This window comes from Ranitomeya imitator, chromosome 2, assembly GCF_032444005.1.
Source record: "Ranitomeya imitator isolate aRanImi1 chromosome 2, aRanImi1.pri, whole genome shotgun sequence".
In the NCBI taxonomy this organism is placed as follows: domain Eukaryota; kingdom Metazoa; phylum Chordata; class Amphibia; order Anura; family Dendrobatidae; genus Ranitomeya; species Ranitomeya imitator.
Genome location: NC_091283.1, coordinates 699,745,582 through 699,770,849, shown reverse-complemented (window position 1 = coordinate 699,770,849; position 25,268 = coordinate 699,745,582).

Below are 25,268 nucleotides of genomic sequence, written 5' to 3'. Positions count from 1 at the left end.
TTTACCCCCGAGGGTGGATTGCAGCTTAATGACCGGGCCAATTTTTACAATTCTGACCACTGTCACTTATGAGGTAATAACTCTGGAACGCTTCAGCGGATCCCGGTGATTCTGAGAATGTTTTCTCGTGACATATTGTACTTCATGATAGTGGTAAAATTTCTTTGATATGACTTGTGTTTATTTGTGAAATAAAAAAACAAATTTGGTGAAAATGTGGAAAATTTCGCAATTTTCCAACTTTGAATTTTCCTGCCCTTAAATCACAGAGCTATGGCACACAAAATAGTTGATAAGTAACATTTCCCACATGTCTACTTTACATCAACACAATCTTGGAACCATTTTTTTTTGTTTGTTAGGAAGTTATAAGGGTTATAAGTGGACCAGCAATTATTCATTTTTCCAACAAAACTTACAAAACCATTATTTTATGGACCACATTACATTTGAAATAACCTTGAGGGGCCTATATGATAGAACATACTCAAAAGTGACACATTTCTAAAATATTCACCCCTCAAAGCGCTCAAACCCACATTCAAGAAGTTTATTAACCCTTCAGGTGCTTCACAGGAATTTTTGGAATGTGGAAAAAAAATGAACATTTAACTTTTTTTCACAAAAGAATTACTTCATATACAAATTTTTTTATTTTGACAAGGGTAACAGGGAAAAAGTGGACCCCAAAATGTGTTTTGTAATTTCTCCTGAGCATGCACCATATGAGGGAGAAAACCACTGTTTGGACGCACGGCATGGCTCAGAAGGGAAGGAGCGTCACTCAAGTGTCAAAAAATCAATTGTTTTGAATGTAAAATTTCATGGAATAATCAGCGGATGTCATGTCCCATTTGGAGAACCCCTGATGTGCCTAAACAGTGGAAACCCCCCACAAGTGACACCATTTAGGATACTAGACCCCTTAAGGGATGTATTTAGATGTGTGGTGAGCCCCTTGAATCCCCCAGGTGCTTCACTGAAGTTTATAACGTTGAGCCGTGAAAATAATAAAATCAGATTTTCCTAAAAAAAAAAAATTAAAAATGTTATTTTGGCCCCAAGTTAGGCATTTTCATAAGGCCGGCGTCACACTAGCGAATTTTACGGATGTATGAGCGCATAAAATATGTCCGTAAAACACGCATTACACACGGCCCAATTATTCTCTATGCCCCAGCTCCTATCTGCTGTATTTTACTGATCAGTATTATATGGTCTTCTACGGCTATAGAAAATCGCAGCATGCTGCGTTTGTCACCGTATTGCGCAAAAAAAAAAAAAAAAAAAAAAAAAAAAAAAAAAAAAAAAAAAAAAAAAAAAAAATCGCCAATTAAAGTGTATGGAAGCCAGAAAAATACGGATTACACACGGACCAGCAGTGTGACTTGCGAGAAAGACGCAGTGGTGTTAGAGAGAAAAGCCGGCAATTCAGTGCCGTGTACAGTAAAATCAGCTTACAATAGAATAGGTAGAATAAATGTGTACACATAGAATAGATAGATATAGATATAGATATACACACACACACACATACACACTAGATTGTGGCCCGATTCTAACGCATCGAGTATTCTAGAATATGCATGTCCCTGTAGTATATGGACAATGATGATTCCAGAATTCGCGGCAGACTGTGCCCGTCGCTGATTGGTCGAGGCAACCTTTATGACATCATCGTCGCCATGGCAACCATTATGACATCTACGTCAATACTGTGCCCGTCACTGATTGGTCGAGGCCTGGCAGCCTCGACCAATCAGATGCGCGGGATTTCTATGTCGATGCTGTGCCCGTCGCTGATTGGTCAAGGCCGCCAGGCCTCGACCAATCAGAGACACGGGATTTCCAGGACAGACAGACAGACAGACAGACAGACGGAAAAACCCTTAGACAATTATATATATATATATATATATATAGATAGGTCAGTGAGACACATATATGTATATATATATTAATATTTCATACAGCGCTAGATAGCTTAAAAGCCGGTAGTCAATTGCCGGCTTTTGATATCTCCTTCGAAAACCCGACATGATATGTGACATGGCTAACATACAGTAAACCATGTCATATCCCCATTTTTTTTGCATATTCCACACTACTAATGTTAGTAGTGTATGTGCAAAATTTGGGCGTTCTAGCTATTAAATTAAAGGGTTAAATGGGGGAAAAAATTGGCGTGGGCTCCCGCGCAATTTTCTCCGCCAGAGTAGTAAAGCCAGTGACTGAGGGCAGATATTAATAGCCTGGAGAGGGTCCACGGTTATTGGCCCCCCCCTCTGGCTAAAAACATCTGCCCCAGCCACCCCAGAAAAGGCACATCTGGAAGATGCGCCTATTCTGGCACTTGGCCACTCTCTTCCCATTCCCGTGTAGTGGTGGGATATGGGTGTAATGAAGGGTTAATGTCACCTTGCTATTGTAAGGTGACATTAAGCCAGATTATTAATGGAGAGGCGTCAATTATGACACCTATCCATTATTAATCCAATAGTCTGAAATGGTTAAAAACACCACAAACACATTATTAAAAAGTCTTTTAATGAAATAAAAACACATGTTGTTTTAATATTTTATTATTCTGGTAATCCACCTGAAGACCCTCGCTCTGTGACAAAGAAAAAATAAAAAACCAACAATATCCATACCTTCCGAGGATCTGTCACGTCCCACGATGTAAATCCATCTGAAGGGGTTAATTTTTTTTTTACAGCCAGGAGCTCTGCAATAATGCAGCTATGCTCCTGACTGTAAAACCCCAGCGAATGAATGGAAACTAGGTCAATGACCTGTAGCTACCTTCATTCGCGGTGAGGCGCCCTCTGCTGGTTGTCCTCATATGAACTCGAGCCTGGGAACTTTTCTGATTTTTTTCCATGCTCGAAGGACAACCAGCAGAGGGCGCCTCACCGCGAATGAAGGTAACTACAGGTCATTGACCTAGTTTCCATTCATTCGCTGGGGTTTTACAGTCAGGAGCATAGCTGCATTATAGCAGAGCTCCTGGCTGTAAAAAAATTAACCCATTCAGATGGATTTACATCGTGGGAAGTGACAGATCCTCGGAAGGTATGGACATTGTTGGTGTTAGGGGTCGAGTTCCCGCTTCTGCACAGGGGGAATCTCGAGCCACTTCCGCTGCGGTCTCCCATTCTTGTCCAGCCGCAGTGGAGCCTGCTCAGCAAGGACGTCGGTCCCAGCGTCTTGCTCATTCTCACTCTGTTCTGAGAGTTAGTGCTGCTTCTCCAGTCTCTGCCTTTAAAGTCAGTGCTGGTCAGCAGCGAGCGGACTTCTCTGGGACTAAGTCCTTGTCTGCATGTACTGAGCATGCCCAGCGTAAGGTCTCCCGTTGGAGATCGAGGGTCATGTGCTCAGGCTCTGCAGCACATTCCATTGGTCCTCTTGGCAGGTCCTAGAAGGGCAAAAGTGCTGTGGCCACTTCCTGTGCTGCTGTTATATAAACTGCGCATGACCGCATGGCCATGCGCTAGTATTGTTTTACAATTGCTTATGTGTGTATGTTGTGAGTGCAAGTCGTCCTTGGAAACCCCTACCCTATTGAATGTCTGTTCGCGGAAGGTGTATGGCTGCTACCTAGCGCCCGACTTAGCCTACAGCACTAACACACATCACAGCATCCTGTAGCTGTGCCTGCCAGTACGGCGCCGTGCGCCTGCCTTGCGCTTTCCATACCCGAGTCTGGGTGGTTAGTGGCGTCCGTTAGTGCGGCATCGCTCGCACTCTTGTGCACAGATTGCTTAAGGTTCTCTACACACCCAGTTGCGGTGTTACGCCAGCAAGGGTCTAATCGGGCTCCAATCCCTTCTGGGGTTAAGTCCGCTGACCACTTGCTCGCGCATTAGTGCGGTACTGCGGTCCTGTGAATTAACAGGATCGCTTTCTTCACGCTGGGTGAGGTTTAACCCACGCGTGTATACTTTAGTGTACCGCCATATTGTCTGCTAATTGCTAGCAGCAGGTTCTCACCTGCACGGTGGACCCCGGACTGCGAACGCACCTTTATCATCTGTCTTGGTGCGTTCCGCCAGTCCTAACAGTTGGTTTATTATTTTTTCTTTGTCACAGAGCGAGGGTCTTCAGGTGGATTACCAGAATAATAAAATATTAAAACAACATGTGTTTTTATTTCATTAAAAGACTTTTTAATAATGTGTTTGTGTTTTTTTAACCATTTCAGACTATTGGATTAATAATGGAAAGGTGTCATAATTGACGCCTCTCCATTATTAATCTGGCTTAATGTCACCTTACATTAGCAAGGTGACATTAACCCTTCATTACCCCATATCCCACCACTACACGGGAATGGGAAGAGAGTGGCCAAGTGCCAGAATAGGTGCATCTTCCAGATGTGCCTTTTCTGGGGTGGCTGGGGGCAGAGGTTTTTAGCCAGGGGGGGCCAATAACCGTGGACCCTCTCCAGGCTAATAATATCTGCCCTCAGTCACTGGCTTTACTACTCTGGTGGAGAAAATTGCGCGGGAGCCCACGCCAATTTTTTCCGCCATTTAACCCTATAATTTAATAGCTAGAATGCCCAAATTTTGCACATACACACTACTAACATTAGTAGTGTGGAATATGCAAAAAAATGGGAATATGACATGGTTTACTGTATGTAAACCATGTCTCATATCATGTAGGGTTTTGGAAGGAGATAGCAAAAGCCGGCCATTGAATTACCGGCTTTTAAGCTATCTCGCGCTGGATGAAATATTAATATATATATATATATATATATATATATATATATATATATATATATATATATATATACAGTACATATTGTGAGATTACGCTACCTGAGTGTGTTGGGGGACACTCGCTTGGCACAAGATTCAAGCACTCAGGCACGGTACCTCACATGAGTCTGGTTTATTAAACTGCATAAACCATATGATGTGCAGTCCATTGCAATCCAGCCACGAAACATTAAAGGACATCAGACAGTACATGTAGCAGATAGGCTTCTCTGCTGTATATTACAATTCCCCCAGTCCGGGGTTACCTTTCAGGAGTCCACTCCTCACACTGACTTCACGTCAGTCCCAGGTCCTCAACACAGACCATCCAGGTCTACGGTCTCCAGGTGCTTCCAGGAGGACTCCACTCCTAGGAGCCTCCAACACCGACCGTCCAGGACCTTGCAGCACCCAGGCCACTCTGTAGTGTCCAGCCAGGACACATGGAAGTCTGTCCACAGTTGCAGTCTCCCAAACACTCCCACCGTGTGCTACACACACCTACTTTTCATAGGTGTAACCACACCCAGGTACCTGTCACATGGCTAGTCAGGTGAGTGTGACATCACCACAGGTCCTTCAACACAAAACCAACTTACGTATTCAGACACGCCTCTTTGGGTGGGTTTGTAGGTGACTAGACCCACCCATCTCTCCAATCACCTGGAAGCCTTCCCAATGTAAACAAATCCCTCAGTAGTAGATCTGCTTGAGCAAAACATACCCAGGCTTCCATCACAGGGCCACCTACCTCTGTGATACATAGCGTCCATCAATCACATGACCAGTTGCTGTTTCAACCCAATTATGCCTCCATGTGCATCCCGAAGTGCACATGCAGCGCCCCCTGGCTGCAACACTTGTCACTGCACCACAATATGTTTTTATTATTTTTTGAGCACATGGATCCCTTGTATATCCGTATGTCGGTTTTGCAAGCCTGCGAGAAAATCTCGCAGTACGGATGCCATACGGATTACATATGGAGGATGCCATGCGCAAAATATGCTGACACACCCTGCCTATGGAGGAGATATGGACCACAATTATGGGGACTTTTCTGCATATTACGGCCATAAATTACGGACCGTATTTTTATACGCTGAGTGTGACGCCGGACTAAGGGTAACAGGAGAAATTGCACCATGCAATTTGATGTGCAATTTCTCCTGAGTATGCCGATACCCCATATGTAAGGGAATACTACTTTTCAGGCACAATGCAAAGCTCAGAAGGGAAGGGGTGCGCCATATTGGAGTTCAGATTTTGCGGGAATGATTTGAGGGTGCCATGTCACACTGGCAGAGCTCCTGAGGTGCCAGAACAACAGAAACCCCCTATATGTGAACTCATTTTACAAACTACACTCCCCAGTGAATTCATCTATGGCTGCAGTGATCATATTGACACCATATGCGCCTCACAGAATTTTATACCACTGAGCGATGAAGAAAGAATAAATTACATTTTTACCACTAAAATGTTGTTTTAGCCCAAAGTTTTTATTTTTTCTATCGTCTAATAGGACTTTTTTTTTTTTTTTTTACAACAAACTGAGGTCCATTTTTCCTGAGTGCGCCAATGTCCTACGTGTAATCGGGAAATATTTTTGAGGCACAGTGCAAATCTCATAAGGCAAAGAGCACCAGATTTTACTGTTATGGTTTGCAGGTGCAATGACCCACTGGTAGAGGCCATGAGTTGCCAGAACAACAGAACCCCCCATAACTGACCCCAAATTACAAACTACATATATAAGGTATAAGTGATTAGGCGACTATATTCTTCGGCTCAGTGCGATTACATCCATACCAGATTTATATCGGGTTTCTATTTTTGACAGCCGTCACACACTACAAGATGCTTTTTATTGCAAAAATAGTTTTTGCATCACCACATTTTGAGAGCTATAAGTTTTCCATATTTTGGCCCACAGAGTCATATGAGGGCTTGTTTTTTGCAGGACGAGTTGACATTTTTATTAGTATCATTTTCTGGTACATGACATTTTTTGATCACTTTCTGGATTTTTGGAGGCAAAATGAACAAAATCCAGCAATTGTTTTTTTTGGGGGGGGAGGCATATGGTAAAATTGATAAAGTAGTTTTATTTTTCGGGTCAGTATGATTGCAGCGATACCTCATTTATATAAATTTTTTATGTTTTGACTCTTTTACACAATAAAAAGAATTTTGTAGAATAAATAATTATTTTTGAATCGCTTTATTCTGATAGCTATAACTTTTTTATTTTTTCACTGATGGAGCTGTATGGCAGTTTGTTTTTTATGGGACAAGATGACAATTTCAGTGGTACTATGTTTATTTATATCCGTATTTTTGATCGCATTTTATTCCACTTTTTGTTCGGGGGTATGATGATAAAGCATTGTTTATTGCCTTGTTTTTTATTTATTTTTATGGTATTCACTAAAGAGGTTAACAAGGGGGACAGTTTATAGGTCAAGTCATTGCGCACACGGTGATGCCAAATGTATACTTTATATGTTTTTTTTCATACAAATATCTATTTATAGATACAGTATCTTTAGATTTTTTTTTATTGATTTTAATTTTTTTTTTAAATATTTTTATAATTATTTAAAAAAAAAGTTTTGACTTTTTTTTAAATTTTCAACTTTGTCCCACTATGGGATTATCATTTTTTGCATGCTGATCTCTTCTACAGCATAGAGATGCAGCAGCATCCCCATAGTATGCAAACTGTCAGCTCTGCACTGACAGGGAAAGTTGCTGATTATGCACTTGCAAGCAACTTTTCTAGCTCTGGGGACCCGTATTTCCTCATGACTACATCGGGCCACCATGGCAACGATCAAGACCCCAACGTCACACCGCGGGGTCTCCGATCTAAAGGCAGAGTGGCTGTCATCCCTCTGCCGGCTCCCAGAATGCTGTGATTGCGTTCAATTGCAGCATTCCAGGGGCTAAGGCTATGTGCACACGTTGCGGATTCGTGTGCAGATTTTTGCGCCCCGTTTTTGCACAATCCGCAGGTAAAACGCACTGAGGATTACATGCAGATTTACCCCGGATGTACAGCGGATTTCATGTATTTTTTGAGTGGATTCCACCTGCGCTTTTACGCCTGCAGATTCCTATTGAGGAGCAGGTGTAAACCTCTGCGGAATCCGCACAAAGAATTGACATTCTGCGGAAAATACAACGCAGCGTTTCCGCACTGTATTTTCCGCATCATTGGTACTGCGGATTTTGTTTTTCCATACGTTTACATGGTACTGTACAATGCATGGAAAACTGCTGCGAATCCGCAGGGGCCAGTCTGCTGTGCATCCGCAGCAAAATCCGCAACGTGTGCGCATAGCCTAAAGTGTCGGGAGCAGTGCATGACCACTCCTGTCCAGTGGCGGGTGTCAGCTGTCAGAATCAGCTGACACTCGGCAGCGATCCGCACAGCACCTGTGTGCGCGGGCAATTGTGATGATGTAATAATCCATCCCTGGTCAAATAGGTCCAGGGCACATGGACGGATTATTATGTCAGATGTTAGAAACGGGTTAAAAAGGTCTTAAATTGGTTATATCAAGATGAAGTGGCTGAAGATCTAAATAAAACATTTTTTTTTATTTATCATCTCTGTTATAGAGACATTTTTTCAGCTAATTTTCACTATAACCAAGGCAGTGTTAGCATAGATTCTTCACTGGGGGGTTTTACTTTTTCCCTTGTGTGACATGGCTCAATCATAATTGGGAGGCATCATGCATGGGAAGAAAAAAAAATGCCCCCAGGAAAGGTCAGAACCGGCTTTCTCTGTGTGATATGGTAAGATACATATCTAAACGGGTCACATATATCTGTCAGTGATTACTTTGCAGAGGGAGTAGTGCGTTTCATAAAAAAAAAAACTTTGCCTTTATACCAGGGTTCGGCCTAATGCCCCTTTATCTGGTATAGATGCAGGCAGGGCACTGTATTTCATCTCACATGACTTCTGATTTACCATATCACACTGACAAAGTCCACTCTGACATTCTCAGGGGTCATGTTCTTTTTTCCCCCTGTATAACGTCACCCATTCATAAAGAGGATGTGTCAAACAGGGAAAACATTAGATACCCCCAGAAAAGTATCTCTGCTAATGCCCCCTTAGTTATAGCGAGAATTAGCATATACAATTTACTAGCTAATAGCTGTGCAATGGAGATGAGAAAAAAGTATGTTTAATTTAGTCACTTCCTCATGATGTGGCCAGTTAAGCACATGAGATCTGGTGAAAAGTCCTATGTAAGTGTCAGGCAATTTTTGTTTTTTTATGCTTTCGGCATTCACTGTGCAGTAAAAAAATTACCTGACAATGACCTGACCTACAGCAATAGAAAATGTATAAGGTTTTCTTTATATTTTTTTGCTTAAAAAATCATGAATTTGTAAAAAATGTATATACACTGCTCAAAAAAATAAAGGGAACACTAAAATCCCACATCCTAGATATCACTGAATGAAATATTCCTGTTGCAAATCTTTATTCATTACATAGTGGAATACATTGAGAAGAATAAAACATAAACATGATCAATGTAAATCAAAATTAATATCCCATGGAGGTTTGAATTTGGAATAATACTCAAAATCAAAGTGGAAACTCAAATTACCGGCTGATCCATCTTCAGTGGAAATGCGTCAAGACAAGGAAATGATGCTCAGTAGTGTTTGTGGCCTCTACATGCCTGTATGACCTCCCTACAACACCTGGGCATGCTCCTGATGAGGTGGCGGATAGTCTCCTGAGGGATCTCCTCCCAGCCCTGGACTAAAGCATCCGCCAACTCCTGGATAGTCTGTGGTGCAACGTGACATTGGTGGATGGTGCGAGACATGATGTCCCAGATGTGTTCAATTGGATTCAGGTCTGGGGAGACGGCCAGTCCATAGCTGCAATGCCTTCATCTTGCAGGAACTGCTGACACACTCCAGCCACAGGAGGTCTGGCATTGTCTTGCATTAGGAGGAACCCAGGGCCGACCGCACCAGCATATGGTCTCACAAGGGGTCTGAGGATCTCATCTAATGGCAGTCAGGCTACCTCTGGCGAGCACAAGGAGGGCTGTGCCGCCCCCCAAAGAAATGCCACTCCACACCATTACTGACCCACTGCCAAAGCGGTCATGCTGAAGGATGTTGCAGGCAGCAGATCGCTCTCCACAGCATCTCCAGACTCATGTCATGTCTGTTGCAGTGCGAACCTGCTTTCATCTATGAAGAGCACAGGGCACCAGTGGCGAATTTGCCAATCCTGATGTTCTGTGGCAAATGCCAAGCATCATGCACGGTGTTTTGCTGTGAGCACAACTCCCATCTGTGGACGTCGGGCACTCAGACGATCCTCATGGAGTCAGATTCTAACCGTTTGTGCAGACACATGCACATGTGTGGCCTGCTGGAGGTCATTTTGCAGGGCTCTGGCAGTGCTCCTCCTGTTCCCTACTTGCACAAAGGCTGAGGTAGCGGTCCTGCTGCTGGGTTTTTACCCTCCTACCACCCCCTCCACGTCTCCTGGTGTACTGGCCTGTCTCCCTTTAGTGCCTGCAGCCTCTGGACACTACACTGACAGACACAGCAAATCTTCTTGCCACAGCTCACATTGATGTGCATTCCTGGATGAGCTGCACTACCTGAGCCACTTGTGTGGGTTGTAGAGTCTGTCTCATGCTACCACGAGTGTGAAAGCACAACCAACATTCAAAAGTGACCAAAACATCAGCCAGAAAGCATTGGTACTGAGATGTGGTCTGTGGTCCCCACCTGCAGAACCACTTCTCTATTGTGTGTGTCTTGATAATTGCCAATAATTTCCATCTGTTGTCTATTCCATTTGCACAACAACATGTGAAATTGATTGTCACACATTCGCGGCAGATCCGGCAGTTTTTCCGCATCTGCCGGGTAATGAATCACTTACACTGCGTTCAGCCTCATTGATTCCGTATGGGACTTGTGGACATGTGCGGCACTTGCATTTTTGCCGCGATCCGGCAAATGCGGTACTTGCAGCAACGGAAAAAAAAAACGCTGCTAGCAGTGTTTTTTTGTCTCACCGCAAGTGCAAAACCGCAAGGGCCGCACATGTTCGCAAGTATCCATCACTACCTGTCCCTGCACCTTACTAGTTCATCCCTACCTGACCTAAAACGACTCTATAAAGCTTTAGAAAAACAATTTATTCACTGACATATTCCTACGATAATGAGGACTCCAGGCTATGGCATAGACTGGGATGGGCTGTCTCCGGGTCTCCCTTACAGTATTGTAATATTCATTCACTTTGTGGTGGCAATATGTGGTCTGGTTATGGTGTGGCGGTATCTGTAGGTATATAATTATTTGTATATGGGAAAGCCAAGTGAATAGTGATTTGTATGAGGGAGAGTGGGGTAGATACTGAATTGTATGGGGGAAAGCTGGGTGGATAACTGATTTGTATGGAGGGAAGCTGGGTGGATACCAATTTGTATGGGGGAAAGCTGGGTGGAAACTGATGTGTATGGGGGAAAGCTGGGTGGATACTGTTTTGTATGGGGGAAAGCTAGGTGGATACTGTTTTGTATGGGGAAACTGGGTGAATACTGATTTGTATGGGGAAAAGCTGGGTGGATACTGTTTTGTATGGGGGAAACTGCCTTAGGCTAGGGTCACATTGCGTTAGTGCAATCCGTTTAGCGCTAGCGCTAGCAGATTGCGCTAACGCAATGTTTTTACCGGGGCCGCGTTCCGGGGTCGCGGTAACGTCCCCGCTCTCGCAGATCCCCGATCTGTGAGAGCGGGGAACGGACCGCGGGCGCGCCTCGGACGCTGCAAGCAGCGTCCGCGGCGCGCCACAAAACACCGGCGCGTCGCTAGCGCGTGCCAAACATGGCACGCGCTAGTGCTGCGCATTCCCATTGCCATGAATGGGCGCGCTAACGGACGCGTTGCACGGCGTTAATTTCGCTGTGCAACGCTGTCTGTTAGCGCGTTCCCATTAACGCAATGGGAACCTAGCCTTACATTGTATTTGTTCTGCTCTCCACATTCCATACAAACAGTAACAAATGAAACATGTAGAGGTAGCAGAATTGACCAGTTCTTTAGTCTGAAGTGTGCAGCTTGTGATTTCCTCATGTGCCTTTTCACTGAGAGAAATCAGTGCTTTAGCATATGACAGGCCATGAGACTCTGCAGCCAGAAGCCCGCAGTGACCATTCCTTCCATTCACTCCGCATGTCGACTCTAGGTCACGACCCTGTCACAGAACTCCAGCAGCTCACAGGAGCATGGTAGAGACTAGGTCCTGCTGGTGAGTACTTGTGGCCCCGGGTCGCCCAACTTCCCCTCCACCGTTGGCTGCTTGATATTTTCCCTGCAGCCACAGCAGTACCTGCTAACCGGAGCATGCAGGAACTAATGTGGAGGGAGCCCAGGACGGTAGCTGGCTGTTGAACTCTCTGCCCTCACAGCCATGGCCAAACGGAGCTCCCTCTTCATTCGGGTAGTGAAAGGAAAGAAATTACCGGCCAAGGACATGTTAGGCCTCTTTCACACTTCAGTTTTTCGGCGTCAGTCAAAAACCGCCATTTTCGTGAAATGGCGGATCTGCCATTTTTTTTTTTGCGGATCCGCTATTTTTCCATTGACTTGCATTAGAGACGGATTGTGGCGGATGGTCGTCCGTTCCATCCGCCATGCGACGGATCCGTCGATATTTGGCGGACGTTGTCTAGACATTGACGGACTTTGTAACGTTTTTTGGCGCCGCCGAAAAGGCGGACCGCGGCGGATCCGTCGTTTCCGCCTTTTTTTAGAATGGGCGCCTATCCGCCAAAAAACGGATCGTGACGGATCCGTCGCCTCAATCCACTTTTTTTGATTGAGCATGCTCCAAAAAGTGGATACTTTGCCCAGACAACCCAAAAACTATATAAAGAGGACAGGTCATTCCCAATGTACCAGCCAGCAAGAGAGACCCTTCAATGCAAGAGAGACCCAGCCAGCAAGACCTTGCCAGCCAGCCAGAGAGGCCCTGCCAGCTAGCCAGAGAGGCCCTGCCAGCCAGAGAGGCCCTGCCAGCTAGCCAGAGAGGCCCTGCCAGCCAGAGAGGCCCTGCCAGCCAGAGACACACTGCCAGACCCTGCAAGCAAGACCTTGCCAGCCAGGCCCTGCCAGCCAGCCAGAGAGGCCCTGCCAGCCAGCCAGAGAGGCCCTGCCAGCCAGCCAGAGAGGCCCTGCCAGCCAGCCAGAGAGGCCGTGCCAGCCAGCCAGAGAGGCCCTGCCAGCCAGCCAGAGAGGCCGTGCCAGCCAGACCCTGCCTGAGACAGCCATGTGAGTACTGCCATCCAGCGTGCATGTGTGTGTGTGTGTGTGTGCGCATTTGTGTATGACGTACTGAGTACAGCAAGAGCTTTTAAAACCTGAATCCAACCTGAGGCCTGCCGTTGTCCTGCAACAGCCAGTGCACTGCTACAGTCCAGATCCACCCCGAGGCCTGCCACTGTGAATATATCAAGCTCCAGCTGGAGGACTGATGGCCGTGTGTGTGTGTGTGTGTGTATTTTTGTACTGCTGTGTGCTTTTGTATGTATGTGTTTTTACGTGCCTGCACCTTATTATGCCTTCGTCAATATTATGCCTTTTCATGTGTTATGCTTGCGTTATGACTCTGCTAGCAGGTATGTTTGTTTGCATCTTGTTGGTTGCATGTGCATTTGTCAATGCCATATTGGTTAATGTTGATTTTTGATGTATTTACTAAAGGTACCGTCACACGCTGCAGCGATACCGACAACGATCCGGATCACTGCAGCGTCGCTGTTTGGTTGCTGGAGAGCTGTCACACAGACAGCTCTCCAGCGACCAACGATGCCGGTAACCAGGGTAAACATCGGGTTACTAACTGCAGAGCCGCGCTTAGTAACCCGATGTTTACCCTGGTTACCAGTATAAAAGTAAAAAAATAAAGGTAAATTCCGCTGTCTGTCCCTCGGCACTCTGCTTCTCTGCATTGTGAGCGCCATCCAGCCGTAAAGCAGAGTGCAGTGGTGACGTCACCACTCTGCTTTCCGGCCGCTGTGCTTACACAGGGCAGAGAAGCAGAGTGCCGAGGGACAGACAGAAGGTGGCTGTGTGTGCGTGCGTGCGTGCGTGTGCCTGCCTGCCCTGTTTATATGTTTTTCATACTATGCTGGTATTTTGAATAGCTGTGGTGTAAAATGTGTTTTGTGTGTGTGTGTATAAATGATGTGTGATGTGTTCTGCATTTTTGTTGTATTTCCATAATGTACTTGTATTTCAAATAAAGAGCAGTGTAGCTCCTACTGTACCCTAAAAAAAAGAAAGTTTTAAAAAATATAGTAATAAAAATTTCACAAATCTGTCAGTAGTCTCATTTCAAGATAAATGTAATATTGGGTATATATGCAGTAAAGGTTATATATACAAATGTGTAATGCAAATCTTTGCTATAGAATATGTTATCTGGTTTTAGAAAATACAAACTGTAGGGTAATCATAATTAACAATTTTGGGGATTGGTATTTTAATTTCGAATGAGTAACATTTTTTATAAGGTTAAAATTTGTTTAGGTGGGTTTTAACAGCATGCGCATTGCGCATATCAAGTTCTAAGTAGTTTTGGTGTTGTTTTAAAGGGATTTTTTGGGGGGGGTTTTTTGTGGGGAAACAGGAGGTAGAGGGTTTGGCAGCTTGTGCATCAAGCATATCAAGTTTGACGGTTAAGAATTTTTTTTTTCTTTTGTGATGGGGGAAATCAAAAATAAGTTGGCACTGTAGGTACTGTAGTAGGTACTGACCCAAAACGTACACAAGCAGGCCCCCCAATTTTTTTAAAAAGTTGTAAGTGTAAAGTCCCTACAGCTGCATCTATCCTTTTGTATAGTAGCTTAGAACTCTCTTTATACTTGCAGATTCTAGGGACCAAGAGGACCCAAGCAAGGGACCGACCGACCCAAGCTATACGCAAGCCCCAATTTTTGGAAACCGATGTAAGTGTAAAGTCCTGAAAGCTGCATCTATCTATCTATCCTTTTGTATAGTAGCTTAGAAATCCCTTTATGCTTGCAGATTCTAGGGACCAAGAGGACCCAAGCAAGGGACCGACCGACCCAAGCTATACGCAAGCCCCAAGTTTTGGAAACAGATGTAAGTGTAAAGTCCTGAAAGCTGCATCTATCTATCTATCCTTTTGTATAGTAGCTTAGAACTCCCTTTATGCTTGCAGATTCTAGGGACCAAGAGGACCCAAGCAAGGGACCGACCGACCCAAGCTATACGCAAGATCATAATGTCTTCTTCTGAGAGCCCCCCAGCACATCATCAGCAAACTGAGGTGTTAATTTTTTTTCTTCATAAATTTTTTATTTTGGTGCAACAATGGCAATTGTATTTTAAGCCTTTATGTGTTTATTCTGTATTCACAGGAATATGAAGCAGAGGGGCTAACAGAAGGAGACGGACAGGGTGGAGAAATACAAGGAGCGGGAGCGCATATTGTAAGTTTTGAACAGACCGATCCTCACATACAATGCACTACACCCAACACAAACATTCAGCACAGCACACAATACATATGCCTCGATCAAAGAACATTATTAATTTTATTTTTTTTTTTTTAAATTAGTCTTCACAATCCGGGGCTCGACGTAGAGTTCCTCAAAGCACCTCTCATAGTCGTCGGAATGATAATCGCGGTGGTTGGCGAAGAGTAAGTTCCTTTTTTGTTTGGTGTTTAGTAAAATGTAAAATTCATGTGTTGTAATCTTTCCCTTTTTATTCTTATCTTTTTGTTAGGCTTCACAGCGTGCTCCCGAACAAGATGATGAAGAGGAGGGCATCGATGTGAACACCCTCATCGAAGCAGTACAAAGTCGGGAGCCGCTGTGGAACATGTCGGACCGCCGCCATGCTGACCAGTTAATCACCCGACGGCTATGGGAGGAAGTGTGCAGTGCTGTTATGGATAACTGGGAGGAACTCGATGCTGGGGCCCAGGATCTAGCGCGTAAGTATTCACACTTCATAACCTTATGTTAGCATGATTTAATGTGGTGTATAGTAACCAATTTTTACTTTCTCTTTCCAGGTAACAGGATTATCGTGCGGTGGCGGTCACTCAGGGATCGCTTCAAGAGGGAGTTTAATAAGGAGATGCAGGCCCCGAGTGGATCTAGAGGACGCAGGAGCAGATACAAACATGCCAGAGCCCTGTCGTTCCTCCGGTCGAGGCTGCTGAGCAGAAGGTAAATATTCAACACCACATATTTTCAGTCAAACTGTAAAAATGTGTAACCTTCAATTTTTTTTGCAGCAAGGGCAATTGTAATATCCAGATACTAATTTTTTTTTTCTTCTTTAACAGCACTTTCTGCAGCACTCGGGAGCCTGCATCAGAGTTGCACCCCTCTGGAGCGATCCCTCAAGAGTCCGCCACCGGGGACCACGTCGACCCCTCTGTTTCTGCACCTTCCCTTTCGTTTGATCCCTCAGCCTCATCCACCAGCGCTGGAGCAGCAGGGCGGACTTCGTCACTTGAAGCTGCAGGTGATGAGTTAGAGTTCCCTTTACCCCACCCCTCTGCCACTGCCGCAACATCTAGACCAACTTTGTGGTCAGGACGGCAGCACCAGAGAGGTCAGGAAAGGAGCTATGCGCCTGACTTTTTGCAGCTGAATGCATCCTTTCACAGTGCCATCAAGCTTTTGAGTGAGCAAACGTCTGCTGGGTACAATATGCTTAACAAAAGCATACTTGAACTCAGCAGTCGTCTTGATAGGATGCAATCAGATGCAAACCAGTCACCAAGGCACTGTTTTTTTCAGTCGGTCCTCAGGCACATGGAAAATCTAACTCCTGACCTGCAGATGCATGTGATGCAAGGCTGCCACACTGCTCTAGCGCAGGCGATGTCCCATGCCCCTCCACCTACCCTTCATGTGTCAACACCTTTCCCCTCTCAATCCACCGTCTATCCTCCCGTCCGTCCTCCTCCTGTCCGTCCTCCTCCCGTCCATTCTACTCCTTCGTCATTTGTTCCTTCCCCCCTTAGTCTTTCCCAGTTTTTACCGTCCCCCTTCCATTCTTCCCCTTTAACTTCTCCGTTCCCAATCCCACCAACACCTTCATACCTCCCACACACCACATCTGCACCTCAACTCTCTACACAACCTCATGTTTTCACCACCCATTCCACTTCTGTTCCTCCCCGTGATGTCCTGTCCCCCACTCTCGACGTGGTCCGCCCTGTCAGCCCCTCCGCTACTATCTCCACCCCAAACTATGAGAATCTGTAAAAGTCAATAAAAAAACAGTTTTTTGGTTTAAAAGCAATTTTATTGTCTTTTTTTTTTTTTTTTTTTTGTAAAGTTTTTAAGTCACCAAGGTTATGGCAATAGTAACAATAACAGTGTTTAAAGGGTACCGTTGCAAAACATACAATGCTGCATTAAAGTACAAAGATTTTGTAAGCAAACAAAAAATGGTATTTTTACAAGTGTAAAAAGAAAAAATTTTTTACACCATTTCATACTGCCAGTCAACTGATCCTGCAGGAGACATGAAGTAGTCTGCAAAACTGTCCCGCATTCTGGAGACTGCTACTGGACTGCGAAAAGTGGGGTTTTGGTAATCCCGTAAGGTGCTTTCTGAAACATTATCCTCCAGGGAAACTTGTTCTTTTGATAAAACAAAATTGTGCAGGACAACGCACGCTTTGACCACATCATCGACAGTTTCAGTCTGCAGTTTAATTGCAGTTAGCAGAACTCTCCATTTGGCAGTTAAGATGCCAAAAGCACATTCCACTACTCTTCGTGCTCTGGTTAAGCGGTAATTGTAAATTTTTTTCCTCTGGGTCAGTCCACTACTTCCAAAGGGTTTCAGCAAGTGTGGGGAAAGCTGGAAGGCATCATCTCCAACACAAACAAATGGTAATGGTGGACCAGTGGTTCCAGGGAGAGGTCTAGGGGGCGGAAAATCAAATGTCTCTCCATATAAACGGCGCCCCATTGGTGAATTTTTAAAGATTTGTGAATCATTTGCGCGTCCATGCGCACCGATATCAACAGCGATGAACTTGCATTGTCCATCGGCTATGGCCATCAACACAATAGAGAAGTACTTCTTATAGTTATAAAACTGTGATCCAGAGCCTGAAGGTTTGACGATCCTGATGTGCTTTCCATCAACTGCTCCAACACAATTTGGAAACTGGCAAATTTGATGAAAATTTTGGGCGATCTCCAGCCATCTCTCCTGTGATGGCTCTGGGATGTATTCCACTTGTAGGCACTCCCACAATGCCCGGCAGGTATCTCTGATGATCCCCGAGATGGTGGATATCCCAAGTCGAAATTGGAAATGGAGGGATGAGAACGACTCTCCAGTTGCAAGGAATCTGTTAACAAAACGAAAAGACAATAATTAATAAAAAAAATTCAAAAAACATTACAGTTATAAGTCTGATGAATGAGAATCATTTAAAAAAAAAATTACTTACCGAATAGTCACCATGAGACGCTCTGCTGGTGATATTGAGAATCGCATCTGGGTGTCTCGTCTCCGTATACAGTCTTCCACATAGCCCAATAAAAACTCGAAATTTTCAGCTCTCATCCTCACATAATTGAAGAACTTTTGAGGGTTTTCTCTTAGTTCTATGTAAAGCGTGGAATAAACACCACGGGTCATACGTTGTGCTGTGATGGGATGGATCCACAGCCTTCTCTTCCGCCGCTGCCGTAGGATGCGCAGTCTTTGTTCCTCCCTCTCTCGACCGCTGACTGCCAACTGATTTGCCTCAAAAGTAAAATCCGCATAGATCTTTGCAATGTTCGCCAGGACTCCTTCCATTTCTGCCACTTTCTCTACAACCTTTCAAAGATGTGGTGTAAATACACGCTATATATAGTTTTCCAGTAGTTTCCAGTAGCCAATCACATTGAAATCCTCCCCTTTTAAAAAACGGATCCGTCAAAAAACGGTTACAACGGATGTAAAAACGGTCGCAACGGTTCTAACGGATCCGTTTTTTTAACGGATCAGGGCAGCTGATCCGTCAAAAAAACGGATCCGTTAGAACCGTTTTTCCACAAAATTTGACGGATCCGTCGATCCGCCACGATGTCGGACCTAACTGACGCCACACAACTGAAGTGTGAAAGAAGCCTAAGTAGCTGCGGTGCCCACAGAGTCGCGGAGCAGCTGGCGGCTGGGGAACATGGGCAGGGAAGGAGCGGGCTGTTTCCGGGGTCAGGCTGCAATGTTCAGTAATGATTGTTGGTGGGTGGGCGAGCTGAAAAGGACTTGAAAAAAACAAACCCTTGCTCAGGTGCCGCCCCCTGGATCCTGGCGCTTCTAGGCACGTGCCCTCAAGTGCCTAGTGGCAATATAGTGATGAGCAGTCCAGCTCTTTTTGGTGATCCAGCTCTCATGGCTCCGCTCACCAAAAACAGATGGTTCTTTCATCTCTTTCATCCTAAATGGATCCCTATGGAATATCTGTTCAGGCGTCTGAAACTCCGCCCATGTACCGCAGAAACTCCACCCACTTCTTAGAGCCAATTAAACTGAAGAGTGGGCGGAGTTTTGCTCAGGTGGGCGGAGTTACACATGCCGAAGTCCGGGATTTTATGCCCAGTGAGAGCCATTCAGGAATTTTAGTGGCTCTCACTGGCGTGCCGGCTCCCATCGTTCACAGCAGGGAGCCGGCTCTTTGTGTCGGATCGTTTGCGATCGACACATCACTAGTGGCAAATATGGCCCAGAGTGCGCATAACATTTTCATAGGTTTTTTATTGCAGTTTTTGAGGGCAAAGTGATGAAAAAACATGTCAATTCTGGCAGAAAAAAAAATGTTTACATTTTATTAGTTTAGGCAACTACATACAAATTTGTTAATTTTGTAATCTTTTGCTATCTATGTTTGGGGAAAAGGTGGGTTATTAAAATTGAATCTGTCAGTAGGATTGCAAATCTAAAAGTATTTATATGTTCTTATAGCTCTTTTAAAGACAGGTCCAGCAATACTTTTACATGGCCAATTTATTTCTTCATTACTGAGAAATCATTGCTTGAATTGCGATGCAAAAGAGGTGGAAGAGCTATGGTAGCTCTGAAGCCTTTGTCACTCAAACTCTTAGCCCTACCAGGCGCTGCCTCTTCCTGTTTGACTGATGGTTCCTTTGCCTCATGTCACCCAGCATAGAGAGTGTCAGTCAGCAGAAGGCATTGCTGGACAGGGAATAGAGAGAATAGAGTTGGAGTGAACGAGGCATAGGCTGGGATCACACATACGCGAGATTTGGCCTAGTCTCGCAGGAGAAATCCCTCCTCTAGCGCCGGCATACTCCAGTTCCTCAGAATCATCGCTGCAGGAGCCATCACGGTCCACCTCCACATGGACCCGTGAATGCTTACCTGATCTGACCGATATGAGCACAGCCATGGCCAAACATCAACAGGCCGTATTGAAATTAATTTCTTTGGGGAGTCAAAGCCACACAGCGCAGGAGCTCTGGAATGCCATCAAGCAGGAGAGCGATGTGTGGTTTGTGCCAGCGAATCTCCAGCCAGGCATGGTAGTGTGTGACAATGGCCGAAATCTGGTGGCAGCTCTGGGCCTAGGCAACCTCACTCACATCCCATGTCTGGCACATGTGCTCAACTTGGTCATTCAGAGTTTTTTGAGGGACTATCCGGATCTTGATGCACTGCTGCACAAGGTCCGCCTAGAGTGTGCTCACTTGCGGCGTTCCAGCATGGCAAGATCGCGCATTGCAACTCTGCAGCGCCGATTCCGCCTTCCGGAACATTGCATCATATGTGACCTACCCACCAGGTGGAATTCAACGTTACATATGTTGGAGCTGTTGTGTGAGCAGCAGCCAGCAGTAATGGAGTACCAGCTGCATCAGGCGCAAAAAAGTCGCACTGCGCGCCGTTCAGACTTCACAACCACTGAGTGGGCCACTATGAAGGATGTCTGCCAGGTTTTGCGTGCCTTCGATGATTCCAGGCGGATGGCGAGTGCAGATGATGCACTAGTCAGCATGACTGTGCCCCTTATCTGCCTGCTTGAAAGAACACTGCAAGCGCTAAGGGATGAAGTGGTGGAAGAGGTGAAGGATGAGTAGTTAGAAATGCCATCTACTTCTGGACAGTCTGCGCCACGTGGTTCCTCACAAAGGCCTAGGCAGGGGACACTTTGTGAGGAGGATGAGGAGGAGTCAATGTTGGAGGAAGAGATCTGTCCAGAGAAGGGAGTTACACAAATCTCCAATAGTCAGTATGTAGAGCCAGGGTGGGGTGATGCAGAGCAGGCAGAGATCACGCCTCAAGCAGGGGACAGCTTTTCTTGGCCAGACACACTGGTGCAGTCCATCATCTTCGCCAGTCCAATCGAGAGAAGTGCTGCTACTACTGCTAGTGCTTTACAAAGCAGCTCAGTGCGTTGAAGCAGTGGAGGAAGCTCTGCACAAAGAGGGAGCAGAAGAAGTGCCTCAGCACAAGGCAAGATCAGTCTGGCCCAACAGTGGCAAAGTTTTGTGTGCCCGCCACAAATGTCTACACCATCAGAGACGGGTCCACTCAGCAGGAGGCCATGTTTCCGTCAGATGGTGACAGACTATATGTCTTGCCCTCTCAGCGTACTCCCAGACGGCTCTTCCCCCTTCAAGTTTTGGGTCTCTAAGCTGGATACATGGCCAGAGCTTAGCCACTATGCATTGGAGGTGCTGGCTTGCCCTGCTGCTAGGGTATTATCGGAACGAGTCTTTAGTGCCGCAGGTTTTGTACTAACAGACCATCGCATGCGACTATCCTCCGATAACGTCGACCGGCTTACTTTTCTGAAAATGAACAAGGCCTGGATCTCGCAGGAATTTGTGTGTATTAAAAATACACATATGAAGTAACACTATCTTGATAAAAGTCCAATCTATCAAAATATAAATTTAGTTTGCGTAATCAGTAAACGACATAATGAGAAAAAAATCTAAAAGCCAAAATTATGTTTTTTCACCCTTCGCTAGCAGATAACATTGCAATTATAGGTAATCAAACCAATGTATCTACCCTCAAATGGCACAGATTAAAACATAGGCTCAGCGCACAAAAAGCAAATCCTCACAAAGCTCTATCTCCTACAGGTATGTTGATGGAAAAAATTAAAAGTTATGGCTCTTGGAAGATGGGGAGGAAAAAAACAAAAGCGCAAAAGCGCACTTTCATTACACTAGTCTACAAAAAAAAATTTCTGGCATGGACTTTAAGAACAGTTTTAGACTAATTTGAGGGTGCTGAATTCAAATCTGATCTTACAATTTCTCTATCACATCACGTTTTAACGCTATAGATATATAGCCCATTTTCATGAATTCCATGATAAATATAAGTAGTGTATGAAAAGTGCCGGTTTATACGGTTCACTAAGGTAAATTTAGTTTTCATTTAGTCTCCCAATAAATGCGAGAATATCTTTGTTTTCTTTGGACATGCATAATTCCCATTTGTTATGATAACACCCTTGTTTTCTGTGCTACTGGGACAGTAGAGCTACAGCAGAGCATTGGGTGAAAACTGAATGGCCTCAGTGACAGAGTTTGGCATCTGGCGATAAGAATGTCATCCATGATCCTCTAGTGGATAGGAAGGACATTGTCTTTACTCTCTTACACATAAATCTTGGATTGATGAAGCAGTTCGTCAAAGCCAAGGCCGGACTGAGCATCGGGCTCTTCTGGCGAATGCCAGAAGGGCCGTTGCCTGTAGTGGGCCGCTCGATCGACGCATGCTGGCTGGCTGAGTGGCAAGTACCAGCATCAGAGAACAGTGGCAGAGAACAGCAGCACGCAAGCTGAAAGGTAATAACTGCCTGAGAAACTGCTTCCCTAGCTCTCACTGGAAGCACACAGCGCGGTGACATTACTGTATCTCCTGCTCTGATTTGCTTTCATTCCCGGCAGAGAAGGAGAGACCGGGGGAGGTGCCGGGACAGAGCTGCTGTGAGCAGAAAAACCTGAAGAGCTGCACATGGACATCAGCCTCTCCTGCACCACAGAAGTGTGTGTGTGTAGTCTGTGAGTGTGTAATACATGAGTGTATGGTATCTGTAGTGTGTGTGTGTGTGTGTGTGTGTAATATGTGTGTGCGGCATCTTTAGTGTAATACTTGTGTGTGCGGTATCTGTAGTGTGTGTGTGTGTAATGTGTGTGCGGTATCTGTAGTGTAATACTTGTGTGTACGGTATCTGTAGTGTGTGTGTAATGTAAGCCCCCCCGCTCAGACAGCAGAAATATAGCGGGGGTCCCATGTCCACATAGGCCTGGCACATTCATATATGCCATGAATATTAGGGGTCAAGTTGAGGTCAGGGTATTTACTGTTACTGTATGTAAAAGCAGTCAGATCTGGTTCTGACTGGCTTTTTGCCCGCCTAAATTTTTGATGGATGATTGGTTGTCAATCAGTTGCTGGGCAGATTTTGTTATGATATATACCTGAGCGCCGGCGTTGGATACTCAGTTCGCCGGCGCTTGAAGAAAAGAAGAGACCTCACCGAGCAATGGAGAAGCTCCTGCAGGAACTCCTATCAAGAGCCGGCGGGGAGGACGGGGAGGATTGGCTGAGGAGCTGCTTGGCTATGAAACCTCCATTAGCAGCCTCCGAAGCCGTCGCTCCTCCTCCTGTTCCGGAACCTGCGGTGCCAGCTGCGGGGCAAGAAATGGGAACACGGGCTGCTGTGAGCCCTCCGGCGAGGACCAGAAGACAGAAGGCGGCTTCCTCCCCTGCTCCGTCTCCTGCGGCGTCCAGGCCCGGTCTGTCAGAAGCAAGCGGGAAGTCACGCCGCCGCTGCGCGTCGAAGTCTCGCAGCCCTCCGCGAGATTTCGGCGGCCATCAGCTGGGTGAGCCGTCCACGTCATCGGGAGCGGCCGGAAGAGCCAGAAAGGGCACCGGCCGTAAAAGCGCTGCGGTGCCCCTCTCCGCTGGCACCCGGTCGGCTCCTGCAGCTGCTGCACGGGGCTCGAGGTCTGCTCCACCCCCCCTGTCATCTGATGAAGAGGAGGATCGTGACCCAAGACTTGCCAGGCAGCTGCGCTCGCCCCATTCTGCGGGCTGGAGCGCAGGCTGTGAAGGAGGAAGAAGACCGGACGACCGACCTGCGAGGGGTGAGACTTGTAATGTCCCCTTGTCTGTCCCTCAGAGCCAGTTAAGAGACTTAATTAAATCCGTAGTAGCTGAAGCGTTAAGCGAGGCTAATAACTCATCTCGGGCAGCAGCTTCTCCTGCTCCTTTTCGCTCAGAAGCTCCTGCCCTTAGTATGCCTCCTTTGAATCCTTTCAAGGAGGCCTTAACTTGTGAGCTTTCCCCACTGGGATTCCATTTGAGCCCCTCAGTTAAGGAGCTCATTTGGAATAATCAATTTGTCGATCTGTTTTCATTGTTACCAAGTAGGGATCACCCCCCTAAGTCAGAGAAGAAAGATGACAAATCTGACCATGATGACCCTAAACGTAGTATTAGGTCCTTTACTAACTGGGTCCAGGCGTTTGCCATCTATGCTGCCGTGTTGGGAGAGAAATCACCTAACCTTTGTAGTAGTCTCTTCCAACACGTCGACATTATTTTGGAGGCTTATAAAAATTTTGGTGGCTCCACATGGCTCAGTTATGATGAGGCATTTAGACATAAACTGTCAGTTCATCCCGAAGTAAAATGGGGCTCCAAAGACATTGGTTTATGAATTAATCTCATGCTTCCTATGAAGAATGCTTGTACTAGGCAGCCTTCTGTTTCTGTCAGCAAAAAAGGTGTTTGTTTTGCTTACAATGATTCTTACTGTAAGTGGAACAATAGTTGCCGTTTTCGGCATGAATGTTCTTTCGTGGGAATTCCCACTCAATGTCCAAATGCTTTAAAAAGCAGGCTGCCCAGCAATCCTCTAAGGAATCAATTTCAAAGGGCTCAATCGCCAGTGAGGCTGGAAAAAATGGTCCACTGGCTAAGCAAATACCCAGACAAGGAGATCAGTAGTTTACTATATGACGGTTTCTCTCTAGGTTTTCGTGTTCCTCAATTCAAAGGTTCTGGTTGTGTTTTAGTTAAAAATCTCCCATCCATTACCGACTTCCCTGATGTCGCTAGGGAAAAAAAATTTTCTGAAATTGAGTTAGGCAGAGTCGCTGGCCCCTTTTTGTCCCCCCCATATTTAAATTTTCGCTTATCCCCCCCCCTGGGTATTCTTCCCAAAAAGGAGCCAGGTTCTTTCCGGATGATTCACCACTTATCTTATCCAATATAGAAAAATCAGCCGCACTCTTATGGTATATCTTTGCAAAAATGTGATGTATTTATTCACATGTGTTGAGACAAAATTTTCACATATATACACACACAGCAGGGAGTATAAACGAAGTAGTAACGTTTCGACCCTGCCTCGGGTCTTTCTCAAACTGTAATCAAACACAAATA